This window comes from Balearica regulorum, chromosome 10 (genome assembly GCF_011004875.1).
Source record: "Balearica regulorum gibbericeps isolate bBalReg1 chromosome 10, bBalReg1.pri, whole genome shotgun sequence".
Classification (NCBI taxonomy): domain Eukaryota; kingdom Metazoa; phylum Chordata; class Aves; order Gruiformes; family Gruidae; genus Balearica; species Balearica regulorum.
Window position 1 is genome coordinate 13051350 of NC_046193.1, and position 26101 is coordinate 13077450.

The following is a 26101-nucleotide window of genomic DNA, read 5'->3' on the forward strand; positions in this document are numbered from 1 at the left end:
AGAGCCTGAGGAATTTCTCTCCCATTAACTAGTCTACAGAGTTACGGTATGTCACAGGCTGAGCATGTGTTCTCTGAAGAAATACTTCTGGTTTTGGCTTGGTCTGGGCTTCGTTTTGAACTTGCTGCCTGTTGCTTTCATGTGTGTGACAGACAATGTTGGTTTGGTGGTATTCAGAGATAGCAGAGTATATGTTTACCTTTCCATCTTACCTATTCTTAATTGTCCTTCAGTTTTCTTTTTTCCAGATTGCAAACAGATTTTTCTATTTACTCATTTTTGATGAAAGCTGCTCCATTCCTTTTTGTACTATATGATTTTTATATTGGAGGACTGACGTGATGCACAACGTGTTGGTACATCAGGAACTTTTGCCTTGATAAATTTTAGAATGAATATCTGTTAATAATACTTGTCAGGTCTCTGAGAATGATAAGAGATGCGAGGTCTACATTGCCTTTACTTGAGCCATATTTGCCAGCATAACACACTTATCTATATGTCCAGTTATTCTATGTTATAGAGTATCAGCATGGTTGAAAGAGGTCAGCTCACCTGATGCAGCTCACCTACATAGCTCCCCTGAATCCCTGTAGAACTTTTCAAAAAATTGTCTCATTTGTCATCACCTGCTGCTTCTGAAGTTTTACGTGAGAGATGATGCATGGTGGTTGCTAGCTCAATTATTGTCTAATTGATTTCTTGGGTATTTACTGCCTGATTATAAAGATCTATTATTGTTTATGTCCCTGAAATATCCAGTAGCATCTTTTACTGACCCTCCAATTTGAAATGAGCTGTCCAGAGTGGGAGCCAGTCTAAGCTCCTCCATGATGCATGTCAATTAAATAAAAACAAAACAAACATTTAAAAAGCTTTTCTGCAGTCTTGTCTCTTACTATTCTGTTTTTTGATTATCTGTTGGCTGTACTAACCATTTGTAAAGATTCCTGCTCCTGATATGTTGGAAAAAAAAAATTTATCATTAATTTTCCTCAATATCTCAAATGACTTCTCATATTTCATGTTTTTAGCTTGCCAGAATTTTTAATATTACTCAGCTTCTTGAAGGTTGTCTTTTTATTTCTAGTAGCTTTTTATAGATAGCAGGAGCCTGTCCTGGCATCTTTAACCTTTGGACTGCATCTTTTTTGTTTGTGGTGGAGTAATTTCTCAATTTATTGTCTTTAAAGAATTTCTGTTCTACCTGCAAACATTTGACTCTCAGCAGCTCTTTTTTTTAAACAAGATTTTTATTATGTAATACCCTTTTTCAAAGTGCTGGTATAGGTGGACCTCTGGTGTCTTACTGGTTTTGCGAGTGTCAGTTAGCTGTGAAGTTTCTGTGTGGACTCATTATAAAATTGATTTTTGAATCTCTGGACGCTAGATGGTGCTGCACTTCCTCAAATTCAAGCTTGGTTGGCTTTGCCTGACTGATGTACCATAGCCTGTGTCAACAGGCCCTGTAGTTGTACAATTAGTCATTTGTTTTTAATTAGGAAGGCACTTGCTGACAGTTTTAAATTAACTCTGCTGCTCACCCATAAGTAAAGATCAAAATATGTTTTGGTGTTTATGTAGGCACAGACCGAGCCCCTAGAAGAGTTAAAGTAAAACAGTATGTGTGCCTTGCATTGTCATATTTTAAAATGCATGAACCCCAGACTAGCAGCCTTTCTAGTAGTATTAGCTGAAGAATTATGCTGTATAGAATAAATTGTGGTTAACCACTTTGCTGCTGAGCACTGCTTGGAAAAGAACAGCACATTGTTGTGTGTGGTATACGAGGCTGCTTCTGCACCCACTGATTCAAGTGCTAGTTGTATGGCTGTCCAATAACCTCATTGCAGTTAAAATTCAGCAGGGGGAACAGCCTGTACTTATGAATGTATGTACATTGAACTCCAAGTGACAAATATTTCAGTTTACTTCAAGCTGCCAATGCTGCTGACTTTTTGAACCCACAGAAATAGATTTTGATCCAGTCTATGAATTTGAACAAGACAAAATTTTGTTCTCAGTCATGTAGGGTTTGGGGGATGTTTTTTAAAGTTGAACAGAGATTACATTGTGTTTCATTCCTATTCCCCAGCACAGGACAATCCCAGGATTTGGTTAATAGATTATAATAAGACTTGAGCAGTGTGAGCAATGGCAGACTGCAGCAGGGACTCAGGGCTGGAAAAGCAGAACAGTATTGGTAATGTTGTGGGTTCTGCAACAACACTGTCTTCTCTTGGTGCTTCTGTAAGCATTGGAAATCTATAATTTGAAATATTTAAGAGAAGGAAGCTTGCAAGCCCATAGAATTCTTTTTAGAACTGTAGCACTGGGAAGGGAGCTGATTCAGTGCAAAATGACAAACGTTGTGCATTGTTTTTTTGGACTGATGATGACATGTACAGAAAATCCCATCAGGCTTATTAAGGTTTAAGGCATTCATGCCAAGATCACTGATGGGCTGAATACATCATTACTGAGGGTGTAGGACTCCCCATGTTTCTAAACAGGAAGCTGCTTTCATATACTAAACAAAAAGAATGGGAAAGAAAAATAGAAAGTTCTACAGAAAATTGAAGCACAGTGTCCAAGCCAGCCTTTTTTTGGGGGGGAAGAATGGGTGGAAGGAAGAGAATAGATGATGTGGGTTGGAGCGGAAAACAAGAACCACTGACGGAAAAAGATGTAGTCAGAAACTCTGAGTGAATTTTTTCATTGTTACCCAAATTAGTTTGAATGGAAGAGGCCCACTCCCAAATTTTGGAAACTTAGGCCAAAAAGCCTATTTAATTTTACAATGGTATTTGATCAGTTTATGATGTGACTGCCTGCAACAGCAAGGGACTAGGCGTGTGGACTGTCTGCGTGGGTGGACAAACTATTGCAGAAAACACTGAGTGAGCCTTTGGAAATGTTGAGTAATGACTGTTCGTGAAGGGGGTTTTAGCAATGTTTTCCTCCGTATGGTACATGGTAAACATGGAGATTTACTCAAGGTGCATATGGAAATCTTCGGAAGAGATCAGAGTATTTCAATGTAAGCACGTTTTATGAATTAGAAGGATGTTATTTGATCCAGAGTATGTACAGTGTTCCTTAGTCTTATATGTTTTTGTATTCTGAAAGTAGGGATAGCATAAACCTTAGATGAAAAGATAAATACTATTACTTGTGAAGATAACAAAGCATTCATGTGGCAACATAAAATGGTTCTTGAAAACTGGTACAGTTCCAGAAATTTCAGTAAGCCTGATCTGTGTTACATGTTTAGAGCATAAAATGTCTGTAATACCTCAGGTAATTGATGCATTTCCAGTTTCTCTTTGGTTTTAATGATGAAAATTACCCTAGGTTTTTAGAACCAGGTTTTTAATTAATTGTCTGATAAAGACCTGTGCTTTACACATCTGTGGGGGCTAAACATGATGCTCTTTGATCACAGTCTGTTGGTTCATGTCACCCATGTCAGTACATAGTTCTTCTCTGCAGTAGATGATCTAGTGTTTTGCCCAGCCTGTTTCCAGATTATTTGAGCAAGGAACTTTCACCAGTGTCTTTAAAACTGTTTGACAAGTGGAAGCCTCAATTCCATAAACTCTGTTGTGATAGTGGATCAATTTTAGCCTCTAAAGGAGACCTTAATGATGCAGCCTTCTTAGTCCTGTTCCTTTCTCACAGCACTCAGCTGTGGCACAGAAAGGTTTTCTGCAAAAAAAAAAAAAAAAAAAGCTGCAAAAACCTTTGCCAGCAATGGCACAGTTTGTTAAATGATTCATAGTCTGATCACTACCTAATAGAACTCATACTTGTGGCACTTCTGCTACAGTAAATTTTCCTTTGCTCTTCTTGAATCTGCTAAACTGTTGGGCAGTAAAACCTCTAATTTTATGTAAATCATTGCATCAAATGTGTGTGTCACTGGAGCCTGTCACTTAACGCTAATCGGTGTGAAATGCTGTGTAAAATTTTGACCAAGGAAGTCACATAATCCCTTCCCCAATCTGTTCTATAGAAATCACAAAGAACTTTCATGAAAGCGAACTTATTCCCTTAAAAAACAAGAAAGTATGCTGCTCTAAATTTAAAGTTAAAATGTTGAATATTCAAGTGTAAAGCCCGTGGTTGTCATAATTGAATGCATTACTGAATTCTTCCAGAGCCTTCAAATTTCAGTGGCAGGGGAAAAATTTGAAACAAGTAAATGGTGCTCCAAATCTTGATTTCTTTAAATAACCTCTGCAACAGATGACTAATTTGTCACTCATTCTTAGCATATAATTGATCTAAGTTGGCTTTTTATGCTGCAAAGGTGACACAGGCTAGGTAGACCTGATTACCTTTTTTGCAGCATGTGACTGTTACTAGTGCATCCTGTGCTGTAGGTGGTAAAGCAGTGTGTTGTAATTTGCTCTGTAGCACCTATATTTAGTACATTTTAGTAAAACAGTTGCCTCCCCAAACTGCCCAGATGTTGCATTCCAGTGGTTAGCAGATTGAGAAGGAAGAAATGAGATATCAACAGATAACATCTGAGAGCTAATTTGATTTGTTCTACATTTGTAATGCATTCCTCCAAGCTAAATTCTTGTTGACTGAGGTGCTGCTTATAAAAGGCAAGAGATCCAAAGCTCTGCTGCAACCCAGGAGAATATGCTATTGTTAAATTGAATGCAACTCTTTTTATACCAAATCTTCTGATTGTTATTGCTGCCTGTTAGTGTAATTCAAATATTTGGGGTTGTTTCTGTATTAATGTGGTCCTATCCATAGAGCACAGGCTCTAATCTCAGTACCAGCTAAAGGAGATTTTCCTTGTGATGTTAGGCATTTAGAACTTTTGTCCTGCATTCATTCCCTGAAAACCAACCTAAACCCAACGCTGCCATATGTATGCATCTTCTAGATCAGCAACATCCTGTGGGTAATGCAAGAGATCCCAGTCCACTGTACTCAATCCTAAAGCCAGCTGTCATAGCTATTTTTTTCTTGAGGCAATGTGATGGCTATACAATGATTTCACCCCCATCACCACCTTCATGTGCAGTCTCATGACTTAAGGAGAAATATTTTACGTGTGGTGTTTCAGGTATTGAATATGAAGCTTACTGTGTAACTTTCCATTACTTCTGTTTTCCTCTGGATTTTCTTTTAGTAGTTGTACCACAGAAAGATTACAAGGTTTCATTCTTGTGAAGGGCCCTGACATCTCAGGGATAAAACTTCCTGGACAGGCATTTCTCCATCTTACTTTTATCTTTCTGGTACTTTCTTGATACACAGGTCTGAAAAGAGGGTGAGCACTGTTTGACTGGCACAGCTGCACAGAGAAGACAGTCAGTCACACAGAGATATAGTAGTATCATCACACTTACAACAGAGATCTGCTGGTGCTTGATCCAGTGTCTCTTCTACTGTCTGGATTCTTTCAGTACAGTTCAGTCTCTTATCTTGATTTCTTTTTTGAAAAGGATGCAAGCTATATATCTGATTCAATACAAGTGACTCATTTGATCATGAAAAAGTAAATTTTAAGGACGTAAACAAAACCACTGACCAAATCTCCCTTGCATTTTCCTTTTGTGGCTTATAGCTAGTTGTCAGCTTCAAGAATATACTCTAGTATGTTCTTTATTGTGACTGATAGTTTTTTCATTTCTATTCTCCTCTAACTAGTAATTAGGTTTTTTAAAAGAAAAAAAACAACCTTAAACATCAGTGAACAGTTAAACATCTACATGTTGATGAAGCTTCTGTAGACACTGCACATGATGTCAGTAAAGTTGGCATTAGTGGATATCTGCCACATCGAGTAAATATCGGAAGCTTTTTAAACTATAGTCACTGCAGTTGCAGTTTTGAGCTGATGGTAATCTCAACATATGAGTAAGAGAAATGTCAGGTATATGACTTCCTTTTCAAAAACACCTATTCTCATCAGGTATTTCATAAAGAAGTGTAGCCATGTAAGGAAAGAATTAACTTTTGACCTTTTTAAAACATGCAGGTACATCTCTGAAGCATTTTTTTCTGTTCAAGGTGTTTGTACCCTAGAAAGTCCTCCCCTTGTGCTGAAGGGAAGGTGTTAGGCTGAGTTGCAGAGCATCCTTTGAACTAGTTGTCCACCCATTTGGTTTTTTGTTTAATGTAAGCCTCACCTGTGGCATTAGCAATTGCATTGTGCTAATGTTAGTCATTAATCCCTAGGATTTTTATTTCTGGTGAGAGTTAAATGATGGCTGAATATCTAAAGCCATGGAATTCTGCATGCAAAAAGTAAATCAAAGTGTTTGAAAACTTTTTTTGAGTCTGGCTACAAAATTTTCAATATCCAGAGACGTAACATATATGTGGTCTTTGTAGTATTTTCTCCTTCTAGCTGGAGAACTCCTTCTTCCTTGCATTGCTCTGCTCCAGGATATTCTAGCCTTGGAGGAAACTTGATTTTGTGTTTCTGCTCTTGAAACCCGCTGTTACAGCACTGCTTGAGTTCTCATCTCCTGCACACCTAGCTGATAGGTGCAAGTCTGTGTGATGGATGAGGGAGAATTTCCAGGAATTTTTAAAGTTATTTAGTGCTTGCTGATAAAAGTGCAGGGCCTAAGTACGAATTGTTTGCAGTGTCTGAACAGCTAGGGGAACAGGCACAGGTAGAAGAACATCTGTAGCTTTAACCTGAATCAGTTCTCTGGTCAGTTCAGGGAGCAGGAGCTGCTTAAGCCAGCACTGCAATTGGGGAAAAATGTTCATTAAGCTACTGCTGAAAGTAATGTCAGAGTCCTCTTAGTGAAGAGTGGAGGCTTCAGGGTTGCCTCTTTAGCTTGTTAGTACTGATAGAAAGCAGCAATGTATACAAGAGAGTTCAGAAGAACTGAATATGGTGGGAATTGTCTCAAAAAAGAATTCCCAGGGGGTGTATGGAAGGTATCCCCAGTCATCATACTTAGCCTATTAAAGGTTTAGACATTTTAAAAACAAACAAAAAACTCTCTCAGCTAAACATGTGACATTTAAAAGACTGTGTGCAATTGAATTTGAGAAGAATATTCAATAAGTTGTTTGTGTTTTTCTTATTTCATCAGAAGATATTCACCCATGTCCTATACAGCAGAATTGTGAGATTCCTATACAGAGAGGTTGTAAACAGAGCATGAAAATATATGATGTAAGCAGCCAATTTGCCTTGAGCAGTTTTTTCTCTTCCATGGGGTCCTGTTGCATAACTGTTCCCTTCAGTCTGGCTCTTGTGTTTATAGGCTGGATAGCTATGTGAGAAACTAATCAGAACATTTTATACTTCTAAGAACTAGGAATTTCTGGAGAAATCTGGAATTTCTGCATGTAGGAATAGCATCCAGAGAACCAAAGCTTAATTTCCACAGGATTCCTTCCCAGAGTTTTCTCCAAATAAATATTCTTTAAGTTAGGAACGAATTTAGTATTTTGTGTCCTTTGAGCAGCAAGCTTGGGACAAGAAGCTTTGTCTTATCTCTTTTTTTTTTTAACCGTTCTGCTGTTCTACGCAGTAGTGTAGGGTGACTGCTAATCCTTGGTGTGTGTCTAAGAGCAGCAGAAGCAATTACTGCAGGTCATGCTGACCTCAGGCTAGGTTCCTTTTGTTTTTGGGTTGCTTATTAGTTACCCTTCTAACCCAATATCCTTTGTTTCAGACAGAAAGCCATTGCAGGAATGCAATAGCAAGGGAAGGAAGAATGCTTCATTCATAAATCTGAGAGCATTTACAAAGGAGGTAATAAATTATTATCTAATTTCTTTCATCTGAAGAAAGCAGGATATTGCAATTAAACATTTTGTTCAAGATTGCATGCTGAGCCCCTGGCAGAGCTGCAAATAGGGTACATGGCTGTCCTCTGTAAAAGGTCTCTGAAATCCTAGAGCGCAGTAATGCAGGCTGCACTATGGAGCATTGTTTCCACTATTATACTGGTAACATGGAGCAAGCTGTTACCTCCAGTACTGAAAGTACTGGAGACAGAATTAAACTGAACCTACAGGGTAAAATTTCATTTCCTTGAATACATAATGCAAATAAAAGTGAGTAATGTTAGTAGAAAATAAGTTTCAGTTTTAAGATGTCTATATGGTTTTAATATTAAAAAAGATGAAAATATGAAAATAAATTTTTTAATGTCAGCCTTAAAAAAATATCTATCCTGAATAACTCAATCTTTCTCTACAGAGAGCTGATAGAGGTTGATAATACTGCTGTAAAGTTCAAGTCAACAAAAGGTAACTCAAAAGACCAAATAGAATGCTAGGCTAAGAACAGAGATGTGATCCTCAGATTTGGTCCAAGATTTGGGAATAAGAAATTTATTCTAATCCTTTCTTATTCTATCGTTACAGCTTAACTTGGGTGTCATTAGCACAACTGATACTTGTATAAGGACTTTTGCACTGGTAGCTCTGGAACTATGCTAGGCAGTAAACTGACTTGATTGATACTCTTGGCATGCAAACTCCTTGTCTCTGCATTTCAGTCTGTTCTTAGCTATTTCACACGTGTATTGAGAACTTGTCTGTATCTTACTGTTAAAATCTTACAATATCTGTATTATAATAATAACTTTCCTCTGCCAATCTAGTAGATTATGCTACCAGATCTCTTCTTAAACTTTATACTGTGAAGTTCTGTAAAGGTATTACAGAGATACAGCTGCAACTGCATTTATTCAAGCTTCATTTTTTCTAACACTCCTTGGTATTTAACACTGGGTCATATGTTATAAATTATCAACTGTGAAAATTCCCTTGGTTATGTGAAACTTTTCATGACCTTATTTCCTGCTGTCTTTTCAGACATCTTTACAACCAAGCATATACTCAATTTCTATATGATTTTGGTTGTGTAGCATTGGATTTTGGTGGTGTAGGAGGGAAATGCACTTGGTTTGTGTTTTTTAGTAACTTGTAAATATTAGCATAGGACATACATTATGTGAGAATGCAGTTGATCAAGAATCAGCAAACTGGGTGAATATGTACACTGTCAGTTACTAACTTCTGAACAAGAAGCAGCCCTGTGGGAACCGCGCTGGTTACATGTTACACTTAGGTCTCATCCTCTTGAAATCCAAACTAAGCCCCTCACCGCTTGAGTACTTAGATACAGCAAGCTGGGAGCCTCCTTGATTGTGGTGTAACAGTATGGCTCACAGAAGGTACAGGTCCTAGCATGTGATATGTGTTAGATTGGAGCAAGATGGAGTACTGTATGTTGACATCCCTATAGTCTCTGCGGGCTGTACCTCGCGGTGCTGAAGATGAAAGCTTCAACAGAGTGAAGCTCTGCGTGGGCTGTGTTTGGCCCACAGGCTATGTTCACCATCCCTCATGTTCACTGGAATGTAGAATTTTCCAGCCTAATACAGATTGTGTTTGGGTTTTTAACTGTTTAACAAAATAGAACTTGTAATTGTCTGACCCTAAGTGGGAGTCACTTAAAATGCATTGGTTGAGGCCAAAGGAATTTCCATGGCTCAAACTAACCCTCATTCTAAGCTCTTCTATGTTGAGAAACCGCCAACTCAGCTGTGGGTGAACAGTCTTTACTGGCATGATGTTGTTCAGATTGATGCCAGGCATTCTCACTTTATAGACTTGGGCTTTTACAGAGTAACCCTGTAAAAGTGTACCCTTGGGTACACTTTTATACAAGTGTGAACTCCCTGCTTAGCTCTGTGCCTTCTTTGAATCTTGAGGCTGAATTGATAAACCACAGCACCCCGACTTATCCTCTGTGGCTTCACCAAGGAGACTTAAATGAATTCTGAATGAGTTTTACTTTTTAGAGAAATGAGGCAAGCAGTTAAGAGCCTTGCAGCTAGACAAGATGACCCCTCTAAAATAAACCAGAATTCACTGGTTATCTGGATTACAGTATGCAATGTCAAATCATTTTCAACAAGTGTTCAGACCATGAAGTTTGTCTCTGATAGAGTCCAGCTTCTTCAGGATACCAACAGTGGCTTCATCCTTCTCTCCTACTCTCTTTACAGGCTCTCTCTCAGTATTTGTTAAAAAGTCCCTTTGAAGGTGGATGGGAATTTGCTTTTAAAAGTCAGTGTTTGACACTCAAAATTTCTACTGTTTTTGGCAAAATATCCTTTCTCAGATGTAATGTTCCATTCAAATCTGTAGGGGACAATGTACAGCTTGGGTTTAGATGAATGTAAGCATCTGCCATCTCCTTATCTTCCAGACCAAGGAAATACAAGGAGACTTTGTCTTTCCCTTCTCCTTACAGAAAGCATCTACAAAGGTGATGAGGCTTAAAGAGCAATCATAATACAAAATATTCTGGTTATGGGATTATGTGTATGACCAGATGCAATGGAGGAAGGAAAAGTGCATGTGTGCAGCAGTTCTGCCTTGGCTAGCCTTGTGGCCTTAATGACTTGATGATCTGGGCGGGGTGGGGGTGGCAGAGTATTTTTCCTGTTTTTCTCCTCAAACTTCTCTGATCAATAGACTTTCCAATAGTTACATGATGGAATGACAAAAATGGTCCTGTTTACTAAGAAATGTCTCTGGTGGCAAAGTTTTTAAAGGTCTGGGAGTTTCCCTATTGTATTTAATGGGGCCTTTGGCTCATAAACACAATAAACAAAGAAACAATAGATCCCTAGGGGAATTTTAAAAGCTGAAGTGTAGGAACTTTAATAATATTATGAGGACTTAATATGTCTGATGTGGGAACTTAAATCTGAGGCAAGAATTATGAAAAGAATGTTTGAAGTGAAGATTTAATTACATGATTTATTGTTCATCATTTATTATTATATATACAGTGCCAGGGGCACTCCTGGTGCTTTACAGATGATTACAGAATAACAATTCCCAGATCAAAGATCTTGATCATGCAATCTTTATTCGTGTAAATATTCCCCGTGGTGCCTGATCTTGTTCCATGTTAAAACTCAATAATCCCCCCCCAACACAGCCCATCATAGACAATTAAAAGAACTTCAGCAAGACAACACTGATTAATTATCCTCCCCAGAACACTGAATATTTTGGTGCCATATATTGTATGGATAAAAGATATCTATTGTGTTTTAGCAAACCTCACATTTTTCTGCAGCTTTAATTCTTAATTACAGTGTCAGCAAACATTAAGATTATTTTCATGATAGAAGAGGCTTATTTCTGGAAGAAAAAGTCCACTGGCTTGTCCCCATGTGTTTCAGACCCTGTTGATTTAATGGAGCCAATTTACTTGCATGTAAATTGCATGTTCCCTCAGTGACCAGTACAGAAAGTTTCACCTTCAAAGACAGATGTTGAATGTGAAATACTCCTGCAAGCTATGCAGATGCTGAAATCTCTATTTGCAGAAGGTTCTCCTTCTCTTTGTTTCATCCTGTGACACTTTGCACTCCACTGGAAATGCCACCAATGAGCAATGCACTTAGATGGTTTTCTTATTCTTCAGCTGAAATGGCTGTTGTTTATCCACTGGATTGCTGCAGGCAGCCAGAGAAGTGAACACAGCTTGTGCAGCCATCTTTTGGCTTATGTCTTTGAGAAATAACAGCTCTGGTGGGGAGAGATTGAGATGATTGTGTGCAGAAGGCAAAGGAGGCTTTTTTCCCCTCCATCTGTTACAGGATTTTAATATAGCTTTTTGCAGCATGCTGTCCCGTTGCTCTAAAAGTGGCACATAGCACAGAGAACCGTATTCTGGTTAGCGATGTGTGATGATCTACATGCATAAGATTCCAGTGTAGTGATCAGGATTCAGATTCCTATCTGAATATCATCGGTCTAGACAGTGGGTAGGGAATATTGCTAGAGGAGGCAGCTTGGAGGATACCCAACGTTGCCTGCTCTTGAAAACACTTTTTTTTTTTCTTTCAAGGTTGTGTTTAATCATTAAGATTTAAACAATCTAAGGTGTCATATAATTACACAGGATGTTAATGAAATCTAGTACTTAGTGCAGGAATGAGCATTGCTGTGGCCAGTAGCTGGATGGCACTGACCAATTTTGTGTGTAGGGAAGCACTTTTTCATGCAACTCCTAATTACATTTAGAAACTTACTGCCATGACATGGTGTGGAGGTCAGAAGTCTACGTAGTTTAAAAAATGGACTAGTGTAATTTATGGAGGGTAGGTCCATTTGTGACTGTTAAACACAATAGTTCTGGAGTGATCTCTCAGTCCTAAAGTGTTGATTGCTGGAGAGTAGGAGGATGTCCCTGGGGAAGAATTGCTCTATATACACACCCTGTTTCTTATACTCTTTACCTTACTGTTGAAAACAATGCACTGGGCTAGAGCGAGCTTTCAGCTGGTTCAACGTGATTGTTCTTACATTCTCACGTGTTCCAGGTTCTTGGAAACTTCTGATTTCAGACCCTAATAGTGTGGTTCACAGCATTATTAATCCTCCTTGTAGTCATAGCCACACAACCTTTCCTAAATTCCCTAACTCCTGTCTCAGCGTGCCTAGGGTTGAATTCTCAAGAAGGGCTGGTCTGTAGCTGCTACTAATTCTACATGTAAAATTCTGACTCCCCTGAATCAATGACAAACCTTCAGAGGGACTAGAGATTCTCTGCAGTCGTGGGTCCCTTTGAGATTGCTCAGATTCAGCAGCAAATGAATGCTCCCTAACTAACCTTCACAGCTCTCTTAAATGCTTTTGCAATAAGCAGTTTTGATGTGCAAAGTTGAAGTATGGCTATGAAGTGATTTACTTCAGGTACAAGTGAAGGAATTGTGAACCAGAATTAGTATTATATAAATACAGAAGGTCAAGTTTCTGGCCAAATAATATAATAGCACTTTTGGAGGGCTTCTAAACCATGTAATATCATATTAAGGATCAGCTTTACAGTCACAGGCAGGTTTGACTGTCATCAGCAGAAGGCATAACTCGGCCTGCCCCTCTGGCTTTCCCCTTTTCTTGAGCTATTACAGTTCCCAGTCTAACATATTAGCAAAGACTGCAGCTAAAGTTTACATTAATAAAATAAGCTATATTGCATGGTAACTGAATAGGACTACATATACACCATTCAGTCCTCCTTGTTGTGAGACCACTGAACTCTGGCATAAAAATGGTGTAAACAGATGGGATAACTGCTTCAGCTCCCACAACTACATCCACTTGTGATCATAAGCCAGAGATCTTATGGTGCAAAATTGGGAGTGGGATGGACTCATCTCATAGGTTGGATACAGTCTGTAGGCTGTCAGTTCCTCTGATCTAGACAGCCATGGTATTCAGGTCTAATCAGAAGACCCTAAACATGCTAATTTTTGTTAATTATTCTTGTGTATATTCTGGTAGTGCTTGAAAGCCCAAACTGAGATTGAGATTCCATTGTGTTAGGTGCTGTGCTAACACACACATTGTGTTTCCGTTTTCAGTCTGTCTTGAGTTCAGCAAGGAGCATCGAAATGAAAATGGAAATTAAAGGTAAGGAACTACTGATCTGAATTGTCATAGCTCCACTGAAAACAGTGGACATTCTCAGGTTCACGTTTTTGCCAAAGATATGTTTTCCTGGAGACTGAAAAGATTCTCTTTGCTTTTTGAAACAAGTTTAGACATGTTTTTTTATCTGTAATGCCTTATGTCAATATAAAGCTTCACAATAGAGCCTGAAACTAGACAAGTGATCCTGACATGGTTGCAACCAATCTTCAGCCGTAAGTAGGAGAACTGAGATTCACTTTATCCAGGCCTATATGTTTTCTAAGTTTACTGTAAATGGATGCTTAAGAAACAAGTGACCTCCTGAAGACCTCAGGATTCAAAGAATAACTCAGAAGTGTCCATACAGGTTAGTGTGACCCATAAAATATACATTACTCATTCCTCTTTAACTGTGAAACAGCAATGCCTTTGTTTCTCTCTTTCTGTCTAACTTGAAGGCAATAACAGGACCTGTTGCTTTGCTCCGTACATGTCACTGCCTGCCAAGAACAGCAGGCGAATGAGTAATACTATTCCTCCCTTGAAATTCTTTCCTTGAAGTGAAATTAATGAAAATCTTTACCATGAAAGAGAAGAATTCAGTTTTGTGGAGAGGCAAAGGAAGGATTTAGACTTAGTTTGGCTTACCCCATTTTCAATTGGTTTTACAATAATGATGGTGGAAATAGCTAGAAAAGCAATGGGAAAAGGAATTATTTAAGTATCAAAAAAAGTATAAATCCTTATCTTCTGGCAATTGGCTAATTAGGAGCTAGTAAAGCAAACTTAGACAGGACAGCATTGTGATTAAAATGGGAAATCCAGTCATCGTAAAAATACCTCTCCAGTCTCTGCTGGAAGAGTCATTGTTAACCTATTTTTGCACCAAGAACTGGGAACTTCAGGACAGGACTTTGTAAAGGCCCTCAGTTGAAAGAACAAAATTGTTCACCACCAAGTAAGCTGCTATGTTGATTCTTCAAAATGAGGAGGTAAACATATAAACAGTCTCTAGAGTAGCAGAGGAGATGAGTGGTAAAAGGACTTGCTTTCTTCTTTCTTGTGTTTAAACAGTGTTCACCAGATTTTGGTGGTGTTATCATCAGAGAAGTATTCTCTTGTAAAATTGATACCTCCCAGTCTACTTCTTAGTAATGTAATAGCCGTGTTGAAGTCATGGTGGTCTAAGGATAGAATGGAAGCTAGGCATTTAGAGAGAGATGATATCTTTTATTAGATATTTGTATGTACGTTCTGCCTTCCCTGAGAGACCTTAAAAGGATCTAGCAGGCAAATTTATAACATAAGCTGATGAATGAAAGGGATGCTTTCTCACCCTTAAACTTGTTCTCTCTGGGCATGGCGCAAGAATGATAGCAGAGTAATGTAAAGGAGCTTCCACTATTGTTGTCTGTGCTGTTTGCTGTGTGAATAAACAAAAGACTCCAGTCTACAGCACTGGTTTTGCTATGATGAATGCTTTGTAAATGCTGATGGATGGATCAGGGTAGGATAGAAAGATAAGTCTGACACATCTTGCCAGTACTGAATTCATATATGGATTGAAAGTGAAGTGTAATTATCACCCAGATCAAATTCTTCGAAGAGCCAGAGCTGTCTAGACCAACAGCAGATATTTATTTTTAGGGTTGATCTTTGTGGGTTTTATTAGCAATGTTGCCTTCCCTGGGGTAAAAAAGCAGGGGAGGGAAGAACACAAAATCCTCTTGAGCTTCCATTGTTAAAACAAGCTATGTAGAGCTTACAGTAGAAACATTGAGAGAGGAAGCTGGTTTTTTGTGATGTTCCTTCTGAAATATTCTCTGCTTTAGATTGGGTTGAGGAATCAGTTTAATAAAATTGGCATTTGAAAACTAAATGATGTATTTAGAGGAAAAGTAACTTTAACTCAGATAAAGGGTATGATAATGAAGTTGTTTTGTTTTTCCTTTGAGATAATCCTGGGCAGTTAATTTTACCAGTAGTCACAATGTGTGGATAATAAGGTTTGCAAGGTAGTGCAAACCCAGATATGGCTCTGCGCACTATAGACACACAGAAGGAAGGAGTTGGACCCATTCTGCTAATAGTACTCCCTTTTTAGCAAATCAGTTAGCCTTTGCTAGGCTCCAATCTGTGTTGTTTCTGTATTTGGGTTTGTCCCCACAAAACAGCTGCACACAAATCTTTCAAATGTAGCAAGCACCAACTTTCTTCATTTATGTTCAACCAGGTCAAGGGAAATGAGCAATCTGAAGGTGTGTTATGAAGTTTTTCAAGTGGGCTACTCAAATCGGAAAGCTGGAGATGAACTTGGATGTGTTAAATCTTCTAAAGAACCTGGAGTGGGATCCTAGCAACGTGATTTCACTGCCTCCAAGTGGGTGCTAATATTCCTCTTTGTCATCTGGGTAGAAGACAGACCTGCTTAAGACATTCAAAATGTTCAAAGGGTCTCATTCTGAACATCTCTATACAAAATCAGGTTTTATTTCTGCAGCATTTTGTCTGAACAGAACTGTTCTGCCCAGAAAAGTTTGGTAACTGCCTATTCATAATGTACTAACATCCCAGCACTGGAAAGTATTTGTGCTTAAACATGTTGAATCACAGACCTCCAGCAGTTGCTCTGAAGAACCTTCCAGCTAAGGCAGAAGTAAACATGTTTCTTCCTAATACCCTTTTCAAAATGGGTTTATGGGGAGGATGAGAATAAAAAAGAATGAATAGCATGGAATTCCTGTTTCATATTCATGACGGTTTGTAAGTGAGAAGCAGCAAGTTGATATGTAGTTAGACGTGGGTGGCTACTTTTCACCCCTCATACCGGGTCCTTGGCACTGTAAGCTGTCTGGCGTTGTAAGAGCAACTGGGTCCTTGCTCTCCAGGCTGCCCTCCACTAGATGACGGTGTTGTACCAAGTTAGCCGGAGAAGGCCTGTGCCCGATCTTCCTGCAGCACTAGGTGCTTTGCTTGTGACACAGGGAGCAAAAGCAGGACTTCTGTATTAAGTGCTTTGTCTGATGGATTTGCTGTATAACTGCATAGGGAGATGCTGAGAACGAAAAGACACTCTGAGAAGTGCGGCAAATGTGTCAGCTGGTTGATCTGGGATTACAGACAGGATTCAGGATTCCCACACACTAATGGAAATGTCTGTATGAAAAGGACGGAGTTTCAACTTTGTTGTGATACCTGCAGTAGCAGGTCAGGGTGCATAGCTGTGTAACAGCTGAGTTCTTTACATTCCTGTGCACACATATAATGCAATTATTGCTTACAGGTGGCTCAAAAACTAGCATGAGTTGTTTGTAGTTTTCAAAACACAGAAATTTTCATCCTGGGAGCAGGAATTAAGTCTTAAGCAAATGTGGCATCTGAGGTATTAGAAAGGAGTATTGCCCGTGTTCTCATATGGGAAATGGGATTCAGTGGCCAAGATTAGCATACTGAAGTTTCTGGCTGCCCATCCAGTGGGGAGAATAATAGATGAGAATTGATTTTTTTGCTTTTTTCCTGGGTTATGTCAATACCCCTTTCCTCTGACATGCTGTTTCTGTCATTTCTGGACAGACAGTGAAGATTTTATGTAATAGTGAATAAAACAAGACAAGTGGATCGGGAGCTTCTAACCTCTATCTCAGAACTTAAGAACAAACATCCATCATAAAACAAAGTTCTTTATTATACAGTGTGGAAAATGTTGCAGTTGATCTTCCTTGTTGCCAGACTCTTTTCAAGACATTTGGAATAAATTACTGTATAAAAGAAAATTTTACAGTTGCTTTACACTTTCTTTAAATTTTTAAGAGTAAAGACTTTGTAAAAGCAGTCCTTCAGGAACATGCACATGTGGAATGGTGTGATTCTGTATCTGAACTGAGTACTTTCTTACCACTGTGATAACTCCCAGTGCACAGCCACCTGTGTGCCTGTTCTGTTGTTTGTGTACCTGGAAGTTTAAAAGCATACAGCCTGGAGGACACAAATATAAATGTTTTGTTATGTCAAATGGCACATGGTCTGTTGATAATCTATGGCTTCACATGGTACAGCTGAAGCAAATGTCAGGGTGATGCTGCAGGCTGTAATAGCAGATGCAGCTGTATGATTTCTCTGCCCTGGAAATGGGACCTTCTACCTGCACTCTCTGATTTCCCAGCTCTTTGAGTCTCTGCTTCTCCCATATTCCCTGTGGGCAGTTGGATAGCAGCTTACGCCACCTAGCTTCTTGGTGTTTTAGTCAAGATGAAGCTCAGAATACATGTTTCTTATGATACTCCTATACCTTTCTATGTGGCACAGCCATTTCCATTGCTTTTTGTTGGGTTTCCTATTGTTGACTGGTTTGGTGTGGGAGGCCTCTAGGAGGTGTGACATGAGAACGTCTGCAAGGCAAGCCCTATTCCAACAGGCCTGCATCCATTCCTGCTCCATCCTGATCCTGTTAGGATGCCCTCTACTCCTGATGTAGTATCTCCTCTGTCCTATCCTTTGACTACAGTCTCACAGTGAAAAATACATGTTCTGTCCTGTATTGTCCAAGTTGCTTAGGAAGACCTATACCTACCTCATACTTTTTTAATGATGTTGCTAAAGATGACTTTCTATATTTACCAAGAATAAGTGGAATTTAAGGTCAGGATTAGTACTGCAACATTTGTAAAGGTCAAGATAAAGAAGAGGTCCATAGAAACACTCTCCCAACTTAGGGAGATCAAATCACAGTAGAGAGGGTGCCAAAGCAGAACCATGTCTTCATTAGCCCAGAAATCTGAGGACATCTGGATCCAGATAAAAAGCTGTGGTCAACTTTCTTCTCTAATATGAACTGAATCCAGATACCCTTGGACTTTCTGTTGAGTCAGTTCTGGAACCCATCCCCCTCTCATCTTTATTGATCTATGTCCCTTTTTCTGTGGAGCTAAATTAAGAGAATTTGGCATTTTCACAAAGTGGCCAAGCTAAACACTCAAAACTTGGGAAATGTAAGAATTTAAGTTGTTGCTACAAATTCACTACAGCCTTTGTGCATATGCATTACAGTATTGTTGTTAATCACAGTCTCACATACTATTAAATCTCTGGTCTGTTTAAAGTGCAGGATGGATATCGCTCACTTAATGAGTGCTATTTAATATTTTCTTTTATCTTCATTGTTCAGCGTGTACCCCATGGCTTATTTACTGCACACTATTCAAAGCCTGCTCTGAATACAGAATTATTAATTTCCTTGGGAGCTTTCCTTCAGCAGTCATCATTATTGTATCTGGGTGCTTCACAGACATGAAATAATCTATTTTCTCAATGCCTAAATGAAGTGAGGGGATACTGCACCCCTATTTGGACAGATGGCAAACAGATATATGAAGATGAAGAGAAAACATTGCCAAAGGTTTTTGAGTGGCTGGGACTTGATTTGCTTTTTTCTGTGTTCACAGCACTGCAAAATATTTTATATATTCAAAGCATAGTTCCTACCAATTTCAGTTCTAGCTGTGAATGCTCAGCAGTTTTGCAGACTCTAGGATTTCCTGTTGGGTCCCTAAGAGGATGACTGACAAGCTGTAAAAATGTGGATTAATTGATTTGCTTAGCAACACATAAAAACACTGTGGTGGAGGGTGGGGTGGAGTCCAGTTCTGCAGAAGCAGTGTTCATACATCTATAGGAGAGACCTGGACTGATAAGCAGAGGGAGAGGAGACTCAGTTCGCCTCCTCCTAGATGAATTCCCAAACCTTTTTCTCCAGCTGAACCCTGCCAATGAATCATCACTTATCTTTCACAGAGTCTAACTTTACTCTCTGGAGGCTTATTTCCCTGGTAAGAAAGGTTTCTCCAGAAGGCAATTTGAATTAGGAGCTTAGTTTGGTCACTGTTACCAGCAATGCAGTGGGGCAAGTGCTTTCCCCATTGACTGTAGAGGGACCTGAAGGACACCATCCTCACTGGGCTGAAGTTACTCAGTGTAAATGATCTACACTCAGTTTTTGCCCATCCTCTAGTCCTTGCCTCAACAGACTGTTTCAACCAGTTTCTTTCCCTTCCTACTTTTTACCTTCTATGCCAATACAATTTCACCATCAGTACTACCAGCTTGGCAGCAAGGTGGTCATTAAAAGCACAGGGGACTCATGACCCTTTAATGCTGAGATGTATCTCAAACAGGTGGGAATGAGAGTATGCAGAAAAAAAACCCCAGCTCCAACAATATAGTCCTGAATGCTGTATGCTCAGCTTAGAGGTAGAAGTGGGTTGGCACATACATGTACACCTTTCTCATGTAGGTGCTGCTGGGGAATGGAGATCTGTAGTGAAAATGGATTATTTTTATTTTTTTTACAAACCTTTACCTAGTATTGCAGATATTTTCCCCTTCAAGAAATACTGATTAAAGTCTTTGAAACACAGTTTCTGAGTTTCACAGGAACAGCACGAGACATGTGCATGGTAAAAACTCTCTCTTTTCTTTTGGGATCTTTTCTGAAGTGTAGAGAATTCAAGATTTTTTTTTTTTTTTAACATGGCCAAAATGATGTATTTTTCTCTAGTTTCATTCTTGGAAGAGGCAGACTGTTTTGGCTAAAACCTCCCTTTAAATAAATAAATGAGCTTAAGAGAGACACTCAGCATGGAAAATTTCAGCCTGGATAGCTAAAGGTTGGCAAAGTTTTCAGCAATTGAAAAGATGATTTTATAATGAATGGGAAGTGTCAAGCAACCTTTGTAATAATTGATGCTACCAGCCCTTGCTTATAATAAGTACAATTATCAAATGTTTCAGTAAAATCATTTCTGTCCCAGAAAGAAGCTCCATTTTAGTGCCAAATCCTTCAGGCTTAATACCTTTGTTACTAAATGAAGCCTAAATTGCCAACCTCCAAGTACTTAGAAAGGAATGTTCTACTTAATTCCCATTCATAGTTGTAATTCATGACTAGTCTGAACTTTGAGTGCACCTGTAAAGGCACTGTTTGTGTGTATTGTATTGCTGGCAACAGCGACTGTAGTAAAATGCATGGAATAGATGCCACAGTTAAAGCGTTTTCTTAAGATAATAGGAATATTAGTCAATTAGAGCAATCCAATCGAGATCAAAATCAGTAGAGACGGTAAGAAGATGAGGTAATTGGCATTGTTGTTACCTGTGCACTGTTTTCTAGAGAAACAGAAAATGTCACTCTCATCTTAAGTAACGTTAATCTGATGGTGAGAATATTAGCAGTGAAAATGAACACAGTGTATCTGTGGGTAAAGGTTATTGAAAGCTGAGCCTATCTTAATTTTGAGGGTGTGTGTGTGTATGTGTAGGCGATGATGAGTTCTGAGATTGGTTTTCAGATATAATGCAAAGACCAACTGCAAGGAAACCAAAATTAGAGTCAGGAGCCATATTCAGTTAAAACAGTCGTGTCAACGGGCTATGTCAGAATGGGATCTTCCCACTCAACTGATTTCTGGGCAGAGTCAAAGTTACAGGCTTAGTAAAAGCAAACACATTTTTCTGCCTTTTGCTTTGTTCTTTCTTTAAAAGCCAAAGCAGCATAGAGGGAATTGGACAGAATTCCTCCTTTAGGATGCTGTTTATTAAGTTATAATCAGTTCCACCGAGGTATCAATGGGGTTTATTTTCAAGACATTAGAATTGGATGACTGCCTTTGAAAACCTTGTTTGGCCAGTGGAAGAACAATGCTAAGAACAGAAGGATCTAGTCAGACTCCAAAAGCTGCACAGATAATTTGCAGAGTGAATTAAAAGGTTGTTTGCTGAGCATTTGATTTTTAATCTTGTTTTTAGGAAAAAAAGAAACGAAATGCGTAAGGAACAGCTTACAAGAGAAACTCTGGCTGCAGTACTTCATTCATAGGTGTCATGCAAACCACGTATCTTAACACTTCATCAGATCTTTAACTTAATTTTGTTTCTCCATCTTGTGGCAACGTGCTAGAGTGCTTATATCCCATCAGTTTCCAGCACTGAATATAGCAAATATGTAGGAAAAGTCAGTTGATGAGGCTAAAGAAACACAAAACAGAGGCACAATACAGTAGGATAAAATGGTAAATTAGCAAAAAAGGGTGGCAGCAATCTAAGACCTCGAAATCTACCATTTTTTTTCTACTTGGTTTATTATTTTGATGGACTGGTGTCCCCTTCAGCCAGGATTCAATTCTGCAGGCCACGTGAGGCTTACAGCATTAACAGCTCTCTTGGTACCTAGGAACTCTGGTTTTCAACACCTTCTCTCTTTGATCTGGATTTGTCCAAGAAAACGACTTAAAGTTCTGATGAAGAGATGGCTGCATTTTCCTAGAAGATACTCTCCTCAAAACAGAACTAACAAATTACCAATAACAACCTGAACAACTGTCCAAACCTCATTCTAATGATTCTCAAATACGCCTCTGTTTCAGTGGATTTTCATCTGCCACCTTAAAATTTCATAACCCCATGACAGTCCCTGTAGGCATGGAACTTTTATTCTATATAAGGCTAGTTATGATCAGCTTAGTTCTATGCCTTCATCTAATACTTTCATCTCTCAATAGTTTAAAAAATTGTACCTATTGATTTGTTTTAAGTTACCAGGACAATTCTTTTTCTGAAAACCGATACTGTAGATTTTCACTTCAAGGTAGTTATAAGTAACTGTAGATTGAAGTAAGCTTTTTCTTCAGATTTAAGGAAAAGTCACACTCATTTTCAAACTCAGATCTGAAACTTAGGACTACCTTCAGTACATGTTTGGAATCAAACAAACTTTTATCTGATCAGCTCAAACTTTGCAGAAATTTTAGGTATGGATATGAATCTGGGAATTAATTTCATGACTCAGGTTATCTTTAGAGGGGGAAAAAACCCTTCTTTGATTTATGATTGATGTAAGATTTCAATAATATTGACTAACTAAATAATAGAGCAAAATGCCTCTTGGTTTTCCCTGTGAATAGCTGCTTTTTTTCCTTTGGGTTTTTGTTTTTTTGTTTGGGTTTTTTTTAGATAGTAGCAGTGGATGACTGAGGCCTTGAGCAGGAAAATTATTTCAGGCATCAAGTGGAGTATTCTCCTAAATTACTGTCTGTTTTCAACACCGTTTGCCAGCAGTTGGCAGAAATATTTCATGTAAATATTGCTTTAAACTGCTTTAAACTCTAGGAATGGTGGTTTGGTTGTTTCTATCTACCCATTTCATGTGATCTTAACAAAATATTGACTTCAAACACAATCTTTGTCCCTGAGTTGTACTCCCTTGACGTTTTGTCCATGATTCCTGCGTTGTAAGTATAATGTCTCAAAGCATCGAATCCAGCTTCTTTTCATCACATGACAACAATGATAATGATTTAAGTCTAGTGAAACACTAGTTAAAAATAAAATCAGTGTAATTTTCAGTAGTTCGTAGGTTAAATAAGAGTCAAGAATGTCCCTCTAAAAGTGTTCGAAATGTGCTACTTGAGACATGTAGTCAAGTTCCTGTTCAAATGAAGATTTCTTTTATCCCACATAGATCATACCTGGAATGACCGCTTTTCACTCACTGATTTTCAACCATTTCATAAAGGTAGGTAAGATGGAGGGGTTCCTGACCCTTCCTTTAATGCCTTTTCCATTTGACTGTGTTGGCTGACATTTAGTTTGTCAACAAAAAAGCCCAAACGCTACATTTTGTGTTAGAGGAGATTACATCTCTTTTTCATTGGTGCAAAGCAGTGAGGGCCAATTCTATTCTCACAGAGTACAATGGTAGTACTCCCAATGAGGGGCAATCAGTCCTGGGAATCGTTTGCTTCACCAAGCATCTGTTCAAATTGCTCTCTGATGTCTCCAAATATATCCCTCATTTTCATTACACTGTTTCTTCCATGCCTCAGTACACAGGCTCCTGCAGGGACAGTACCAGGCTCCCTTACATGTAATCCTGTTGCAGCACTGTGCAAACTGTGCTAACATTTTTTCCTCTTTAGATAGGGGAAATAGTATAGGCTTTTACTGGATATATTCTGTAGCCATATTCATCTATTTGTAAGATATGTCTGCCCTCTTTATCTTCCTCACTTGACTGTGTCCTAAAGCATCCAAGTGTTCTTAAATATATGTTACATCTCCTACATTGCTCCATTTGATTGGCATCAGATACAATATTGCAGCTGTCGGTGAGCTGCTAGTGGGTAGGACCCCATTTGTAATCCAATTTTTATATGTGTGATAACAAAAAATTGCTATTTAAACCAAACCATTCATCTACAAGCAGGGGAAGGACTTGGGCAATTAATACATCTCTTTGCTCATTCATTTCTGTATTTTCCAAACAGTAATATTCCTGTTGTTAAAGAAGGTCAGAAAATTGTTTATAAACTCTCAATAAGGGAGAAAGCACCTAATGTTCTTCCCCTGTGACGGATAGACTCAGCTCGAGTGGTAGATGTTACAGATGCTACAGTTACGTATCTTTAGGGGCAATCCAAAGTGTACATGCTCTTATTTTAAAGACAGACAAACAGCATCTTTTCTTCTTCTAAGCTGATTCTTGAGTGCAACCTGCGTGAACTTTTAATGTCTAATTTTCTCCCTGGCCATAATCAACCCTGAAATTGTGATTCATTCCCCACATATTGCTTGCCACTCTGATGCTTTCTAATATCCTTACAAAGCCATCAAATGCAGAATTTGGAGTTGGACACTGACACTGTGCAATATTGTATCATGTTCTGTCCATGGCTGGTTTTATCCTAAACTGTATCCACAGTGTAATATGTCACCTGGAAACATGCTGCTGGGAAGGATCTGAGTGTGGTATTTAGCTTCCATAACTAAGATTTTATTTATTTCTTTTAAATCTGCTCTGGATGGATTTGGGGGTTTTGTTTGTCATATGTTAAGAACAAAAAACCCGCACATCTCTTTAGGGGAAAAGTCAAGATAGTGATATGGCCAATCTATAACCCATGTTAATAAGTGAAGAATGGGGTCTAAAACTGAACAGTTTTCCAGGGAGTGCAAGTGTGAGAACTGAATCCTGTAGCTACTAAGGGATACGTACATATCATTTGCAGCTTACACTTGTATACTCAGCCTACCCAAATCTGAGCTGGGTCTCCACTGAAATAATAATCCTGATGACTTTCAGAGACTTATGGCTTTGAGACACTTTCTGTAAACAAAAGAAAAACATAGCCAGTCTAGAATGGTCTAAGCTGGATGAAATAAAACAAAGACATCATCAACAGAACAATACTTTAAAAAATCATTTTGAATAGGCTAGAGTGTTATCCCAGATTTATGGTGATTGTGCCCCTTGAAGCACTTGCCAAGTTTACATGCAGTTTGTGTGTGGTTTTTGAATGCTCGGCACAAAGTGACATTGAGAGGAGTTTTTTTTCACATGCTCTGCTTCTTCTGTTAATTCAAACTCCCTAGGGCTTCTCATAGAATAATTTCAGATACTGTTAGCTAATATGTTCATCTGCATAATTTAATCTTTAAGATTTTTCTCCCTATTAAGTGTATGATCAGTATGAGTTTTTGGGGAGGGCATTATCTGAACTGTGATCTTAATGAAGGGGACTAGGTATTCACATGTACATCTTGAAGAGCTCCACCGCAGTGCTGTGATATTTAAGAACTGCCTAAGGTGTACTTTGTGCCAAGAAATTAATTGAATGACTGAAGAAGAGGGGTCAAATCAAAGGGTCCAACTGATGCATAAAATGCATAGGTCAGGATGAAACAAAATGTTACCTAAAGCACATGTACTGGATTTGGAACACTTTGACTCATGTCTTTGAATGACTGGAAGAGTGTTTCCCCTACTGGAGGTATTACGCTAATTACCTTGCTTTTAAAAATAAGACCTGGCTTAATTTGTCAAAATCAAAGGCTAAGCTGTCCTTTTGCTGTGATGCCTGGGAGAAATCAACCAACTAAGGATGCTAAGTTGAGTAGCATTTGGAGATAAAATGACATTACTCAGAGCCATTAAGCTGGACTGTAGCTAAACTGCCCAGCTATGCAGGCTTATCATTAAGGAACTCCTCAGGAGCTTTCTGACAAGACACTTTTCCTCCAAAAATGCTGATTTGTCAAGAATCAGCTGGAGCAGATGTGGAAGTCAGCCCTAACCCAACTTAGCTAGTAGAAAAAGTGCTACAGAACTCACCCGCAACAGGACTGAGCCAGGATTCAAATCCAACTCTCTAATTAGCACAAGGGACTTCAGCTTGGCTTTTTGCTGCCAGGCTGTAAATTCATGGTCTCACATGTATGTGCAAGCTCTCACTAGTTTTGTCCCAATTTGTATTCAATTATTTATACAAAATAGAAATTCACAAATAGAAAAACTGGGTCAGAAACTGATTTAAAAAATAATAGTTGGGATATTTAACTTGGATGACCCACGGACAAGTCCAAGGCCTGACTCGGGCAGAGCAAGGGCTTGAATTTGTGTTTTCCCCATTCTTTGTGAACACACAGAGCACTGAGCAGGTTGAGCTCTCTAGTCATTGGTGGTTTTCTCCTGTTTGCCCCCAGCCTTGACTTTTGCAGCTTGTTTTTGAACTCTTACAAAGAGTAAGCTCTTAGAGGCAAAGGCTACGCTTTATTTACTCCTTGTTTGTGGAGTGCCAGGTATGGTGGGACCCTGACCGTGATC

General features: G+C 38.8%; 1 long non-coding RNA gene across 1 annotated transcript in view; it reads left to right on the forward strand.

The window, feature by feature from the left end:
* The first annotated feature begins 7670 nt into the window (after positions 1-7670).
* The window catches only part of LOC142603154 (uncharacterized), a 136351-nt gene continuing 117920 nt past the window's right edge, over positions 7671-26101 (forward strand). Inside the window, exons 1-4 of the long non-coding RNA XR_012837032.1 lie at positions 7671-7750; positions 8201-8250; positions 13401-13449; positions 22961-23014. This is a non-coding gene — a long non-coding RNA (uncharacterized LOC142603154). The remainder of the gene's footprint in view (positions 7751-8200; positions 8251-13400; positions 13450-22960; positions 23015-26101) is intronic.